The following is a 6,670-nucleotide window of genomic DNA, read 5'->3' on the forward strand; positions in this document are numbered from 1 at the left end:
TTCCCAGGAATCGGTTGAAGGAGACAAAGAAGAACACGGGGCATCTGTGATGACTGCCATAAATGTAAATGTTATCATTTTTGAGCGTGTCTTCAAAAGGAAAGAAGTGAAGGAAAATGTGTTAACCGGTATCACGATGCATTTTTGAGTTGGAATACAATAAGTAGCCACATGTTTAAAAGCATCCTAAGACTCTTCAAGGGGTAAAAGTTCCCGAATTCAAACTTGTTTTTGAATGATTGCTTTAAGTTACCTCATACAGGATTCTTCAACTTTTGGGGGGAGTTTTGTTGCCTCCTTTCTGACCTCTTGGTGCTCTTCTATAATCCCAGCAGACAGATTTCTGTCCAGAAACAGAGTGCAAGTAGATTATTTGACACATTCAAACAAAAGGCTCTTACATTTTTCACATTCTATGTAAGCTGCCGGATACAGGATGGCAGTACCATTGGAGCAACTGGAGACTGTCCTAACTGGGACTCAACAAATGGCAGATATTTCGTTCTCGCTTAAAGGATATACCAGACGATAGTCTGTTTTATGTTACTGTCAAGCAAATGTTACTTTCAGCCACTGGCAAGGGTTAAAGTGGGACTTGGCAGGTGGAGCGTGGGGTGAAGAAATACTTAGAAGTAAGAAGCAAAATAATTTGTTTTTTGAGTTCCAGTATATTTTTCTACCAGCTGTGATTGGCTGGTCTGTGCTGCTACTCTCACATTGAATTCAGCAAGATATAAGCAACGTTACATCAGCCCCATGGCCGGACACTATAAAGTTGGTATAAGAAGTGGAATTCAGTGAGTGACTCGAACAGTATAAACTGATGTCAGCAACATTTGATACAACCTAACATGAAGTCCAGAGCAAGTTCTGTACAATTACTGTAAACCTCACCGCAATACAGCAAACAGGTTGTTTGCTAGCCTATTACCAAAATGCATCGCTGAACAAAACAGGAAATCATTCCTGCTTGTGGTAATTCCTCCATCAAATGCACAATATGCACTGTAATAGCTGCACACCCATAATATTTGCACATCCTTGCACTTCAATTTCAACCATTAGTGTTATATACTGGGATACTTATAATTGAGCTATTTGTATATATTAGTGCTATTTTGTTATATTTTGTAACTTTGTAATATGTTTAATTTAGTTTAGTGAGTTACTTTTTTATTGTCTTGGAGCAATTGTGACCACATCATTTTCTCAAGGATTCTGATTCTGATCAAACTAATTTCAGCTGCCAAAGCAAACAAACTTTAAGCATTTTAAAAAAGGATTCAACACCTTTACAATTGTTATGAATGCTTATCTACTGAGACCAAACCCGTTTTTCTACTAGCTGTAAATATTCTCAGTCCTGCTGTAAAGTGAGCATTTTAGCATGGGAGTCTATGGAGAGTAACTCACTTGAGTAGCAAGCCTCAAGTGGCAATTTGAGGAACTACAGTTTTCAACACTTGACATTGACGTCATTTTGCAGTGCTAACCACACTTGTGAAATCCTGGAAAAATTAATCCATATGGTATGGTGGAACGAGCTACAATATCAGGCTTCACAGAGATCACATGTTACTAGGATCAAATGATCTTTTCGTGGGATTCCTGGACAATAAGAAACATGTTCTTTAACAGTTATTTGAAGAATGCCTAAAAAGGTTTTTTAGACTACGCATAACACGTATAGATTTACTGATGACTGCTGAACCTCAGCTGGATGTCCAGTATGTGAAGGTGTCAGTTAATCCCCACAGTGAGATACCAAAAGACTTGAAATAAAGATCTCTGAGGGTGTTTGTAGATTTCTTTTTAAACAAACAAACAAACAAAAGTGAATCTGTATATAGTTTTTGCCGTGATAGTTGTTTTTGAGTCTGTTCAGAATGAATATCGAACCATCAAACGCTCCAATTTTCGCCACTCTGCCTTGTTTTGTCTGGATTTTCTTCAAGCCGAGTGTCATCGGAGAGTAAACTATGTGTACGCTTTCACTCCTTTGTATTTTTTCCCTCCGCCTCCCTTTTCTCTCTCGCCGGATGTGTGCGAGAGAGCCAATGTGCGCCTCTGTGTGTGTGTTTGCAAACGAACGTGTGCAGGCTTTGTTTTTCTTTTGAACATCCCTTTGATGTTGCTGTTTATTTATTTATTTCTCTGCCTGCAAAGGCCTTTTCTCGGCGGTTAGGGCTACAGCGGATTGGGCGCGCGTTGCTCTGAGTGCCATCCATCAGCGAGGAGCGTCTCTGACGGATGAACCAGTGACCTCAGCTCCCTATAGCACATCAGCTTGGAGCCGAAGCTACGCCGGGAGATTTTTGTTTTTAAGGAGACGCAGTGTAACCAGGAGGGCCTCTGCTTCATCACCACCCTGTCTCTATCGGTGTGCGTCACATGTAAAACAACTATTTCATCTCTGGCCATGAAACGTTGTATTACTTTGGTTTCTCAGTGATAATGGACCACCCTTCTGTACCCTTTACAGCTGATTTGATACCTTCTGTCCTCTCTGTTCACAAAGAATGAGAAACACCAAACTTTACAACTTAAATTATCACTGGAAAAACTCAAGCAGTCATGTTTCAAAAAGATTGAATTCTTTGATCAATAAGTCAAAGGAAGAAGTCTGTGTACATAAAAATGCAAAGGCAGAAGCATGTCTAACAGGATTTTTTTTGTAAGAAACATCCAGTCCAATCAAAACTACATACACTGTTAACATAAGATTTAGAACCTGTAAAAAACAATTAATGTCCAGGTTTTAGACTCATTGTACGTGAATTTGGCAGTTATGTGGGTTTTGCTCGTAAGCATTACAATGAAATATCTCGATCTCGATCTCTAGCTCCATCTGCATTTCAAATTCACCCACAAGCTGTACTGATGACCATTTCACAATCCACATTAGCGACAACAGACCTTTCTTTGCCAATTATCATTATTCCACTGATAATTGCTCACTCTGAAATTTGCTGAATCTGTCCATGGTGCTGAACCAGCCTGACCAGTACTTAACACATGGTCTCTAATCAAAGCCAGTTGTATGATTTTGTGTGCATTGTGACAAAAACTAGCTGCATGTCCCTATGTAACTGAACTTTACAAGACCACTTTGTAAACGTTTTATTTTAGGCTAAAGGCTAAACTCCATAATAACCTGACTAGACAACCTTGTATGTGCATCACATGTATACAAAAACTATGCAAAGACTACAAGTTCATAGATTTCACAAAAACAAAAACAAAAAACTGTGCATTACGGATACACACTGACCTTTTCCTCTTTCTACGTTGATTTCTTGCTCTTTGAAACAAATTCTTCAGACCATGGCCTGCAGGTTCATGTTCAGCTTGTCTTTGTCCATATCTCTGGTATTCTTGGATGGTGTCTCCTCTGGTGAGTAGCCCTCACCCTTCAGCCTGTATGTCATAACCTGTGGAGTTATATTTCTGACAGACACCTACCCAGACATCCCGACAGCTAAAATAAAACTGAGCTCCCCTTTTCTCTCTGCTTACTCAGTCAACTAGCATGAATCTATTGTTATTGCAGGACACTAATATTCCTGACCTCTATAGTGCCTTTCAGTTTATCAAATCGCTTCCTTTATATTTATTACCTATTACTAACTCATTTATTTACCTTTATAACATCATTTTGTATATATAAAAAGAAAAACCTGAAGACCTTGATTATTTCAACACCACTATGACACGATTTGAAATAAGCAGAAGATAATAGGAATGTATTGCTAATTATTACCAATTCTATCGTTGTTCCATTATATTTAGCTAAGTATTGCTAGCTAACTATTTCACGTTAAGCTAGGCTACTTTTGCTATATAATCTGCAGCTATTGTTGCTATTTTAACTTATTGTTTGTTATGTATATCTACTAATTTGTTAAGCCGTCTTACACCTAGGTTATAATTTCAACTGTTTATCGATGTTTTATGGAAGTTACAAACAGTATTGACCACCAATTATATCGGCTAACAATTGCAAATGTTAGTTATATATATGTTTAGCAAGCTAATCCGAGCATTTATTCACTTTTTAAAACATTTTAATTACCTATGCGCTGCTGTTTTCAGTTTTTCTTTCTACTCACTTTTAGTTAATAACCCCTGAAATTTAGGCCTAGATCTATACTCAATAGTAAAATACACTCACTGGCCACTTTGTGAAGTGATCTTGCTAGCACTGACTTGACCTCCTCTTGCCTTCAGAACTGCTTTAATTCTTTGTGGCATAGATTCATCCTCAGAGATTTTGGTCCATTTTCACATGATCCCATCACACAGCTGCTCCAGATTTATCATCTATGATGTGAATCCCTTTTCCATCCCAAAGGTCCTCTTTTGGGTTGAGCTCATGTGACTGTGGAGGCTATAGAGTGAGTTCATGCTCAAGAAGTCAGCTGACATTATCTGAATTTTGTGGCATGGTGTGTGACCCTCCCACCAGTAGTATAGGTGGATCCGCTGTGGTCATACCTTTAAGGGACAATATCAGGTAGTCTGTGGTGTTTAAATGATGCTCAGCTGGCACAAAGGGGCCCAAAGTGCACCATGAAAACATCCCCCACCACTGAAACAGGCAGGATGGATTCATGCTTTCATGTTGTTTATGCTAGATTCTTACCCTATCATCTTAATGTTGCAGATGACGCATTTTTTTATCTTCTATTGTCTAGCTTTGGTGAGCCTGTGCAAGCTGTAGCCTCACTTTCCTGTTCTTCCATTGTGGTCTTCTGCTCCTATATCCCATTTGTTTCATGGTTGTATGTTCAGGAGTGCTCTTCTGCATATCTTTATTTGAAAAGCCCAGTAGATCACCAGGCAAATGACTGTATACACTGCATACCAGCCTACTTATCGTTAGATGCGAAAGCACACATTCCTGCTGGAGGGAGGTCGTATAAGCAGCTGCCACCATTTTGATGCCTTCTAAGCTTCAGTTTTCTGAATTTCAGTGGCTCCTAGAAGAAGATAGACCAAGGATGTTGTATGTTTTATCTGTACCGCTGCCTTCATCTTCAGTCAAAAATAAGTTCACAGAAGTTTTGATAAATGCAACAGGTACAGTCAACACTTTTTTGATACCTACATAGGCTTCTTTGGTGCTCTCAGAGGGAACACACCAACAGTATCCTTTAACACCAGCTAGTCATGTATGACCTTAACCTGGATAGCGATGAAGTGATCATTGGCATGCTCTTGGAATTGCACCTTGCACATAATCCCTTTTGTACCTTCAAAGACAGAGCAGTTAATCTGGCTAAACTTTCACCTATTTACACTGCCGCATATCTACTCATGATTTTTGCCCTGTTGGACTTTTAGTGATTTTGTTGTGTTTCCAGATCTGAACAAATATGTAGGTGAGGTCACTCATGTTAGTTATGAATGAGCAAAATGGCAAAAAGCAAGATTCAAGATGGTATAAAATGGATTTTAAGTAATAAGGACACAATTTTGCAGACCATCCAACGATCCTCAGATTTTTAGGTCACAAAAGGAGGGTCGTGTCCTAATAACGTCTTTCAGCTGTAGCCTTAGCGAGATCCAAACAAGCCAGAGTGCTTCACAATGGTGCCTGGGCTCAGTCTAACGAACCCTTCAGTGATAGTAACAAGGCTCCACACACAACTGCATTTTAACAGAAAACATCTATTATGTTATCTGCAAATAAAAGTATGCAGACCTTTGCGACATCGCCTTAACATGCCTAAATGACAACAAGCCGCACTGTTAAAGGTTTTACCTTGTTAGTTGCAGCTGACAGCATAGGGCATCGTGTATCTGTAAGAGAGATCGGTGGTAGATCCAGACTCTGCACCAATAGGAACACAAGGTCCCCAAATCCTTTATAGGCTTCAGAATTCAAAAGGAAGATCTTGGTTGCGCCATCTTCTACTTTTACTTACTTTCCAATCCCATTGTCCCCGTTTTAGTAGAATATGAACCACTCGAGAACGCATTCTCTCTTTGAATGAGTGCAACAATTCTGAGGGTTCATTCAAAGGCACTACACGAGCGCATCTATAAGATTGTTCCTTTTCTAAATGGTCCGTCCTTCAACCAGTGCCATCGACTCAAATACAAGTAGATTACATTAGATTTCAATGGCTGTGAGCAGTGGCTGGGTTGAATAAGAGGCTTGCCTTATTCAAACCATGAGGAGTGTTTTTGTGTGTGTGTGTGTGTGTGGGGGGGGGGGGGGGGGGGGGGGTCTTTGGGCTGTACATTTAAAAAATACTGAAGTGTTTTTGCACTGACCACTAATGCCGCCGTTGCATCCACAGGGATGAATAACCTCATGACCCATGAGTCCCCATATGCTCTCTAAGCCCTTCACAAAACCTCCAAAGAAAACTAATGTTAAAGATTTATGACCTATAGATTATGCAGATATTTTGTTTAAATTTTTTTTATTATTTATGCGGGCTTGGATCCGTTTCCAGCCTGACATTTAAAGCAGCACGAGCACATTAGAATTCAACAGGCAGGAAGAAACAGTTTGTATTTGGTTTGTTCGACCATCAAAGTCTAACGAAAAATCCTTTCTTAGAGAGACATCACAGAACGTGTTTGACTTGGCTTGAAAATCCTTTGTTCTTAAATCAGCTCACAATATCTAAGAAACAAAAGATAAATTCACGTCGTTTAA

At 39.4% G+C, this 6,670-nt stretch overlaps 1 long non-coding RNA gene across 2 annotated transcripts; it reads right to left on the minus strand.

Annotated features, from left to right (window-relative positions):
- Window positions 1-259: 259 nt before the first annotated feature.
- Window positions 260-4,232, minus strand: LOC102204517 (uncharacterized). 2 transcript variants are annotated; one of them, XR_001290416.1, is made up of 3 exons: window positions 4,172-4,232; window positions 3,272-3,431; window positions 260-343 (listed from the first exon to the last, which is right to left on the minus strand). It is a non-coding gene; the product is annotated as an uncharacterized LOC102204517 (long non-coding RNA). The 2 variants fall into 2 exon arrangements; XR_311825.1 differs by having other exon boundaries at window positions 3,272-3,417; window positions 4,172-4,217.
- Between the last annotated feature and the right edge of the window lie 2,438 nt (window positions 4,233-6,670).

Source organism: Pundamilia nyererei, unplaced genomic scaffold (assembly GCF_000239375.1).
Source record: "Pundamilia nyererei isolate P.nyererei 1_Seehausen unplaced genomic scaffold, PunNye1.0 scaffold00069, whole genome shotgun sequence".
Classification (NCBI taxonomy): Eukaryota; Metazoa; Chordata; class Actinopteri; order Cichliformes; family Cichlidae; genus Pundamilia; species Pundamilia nyererei.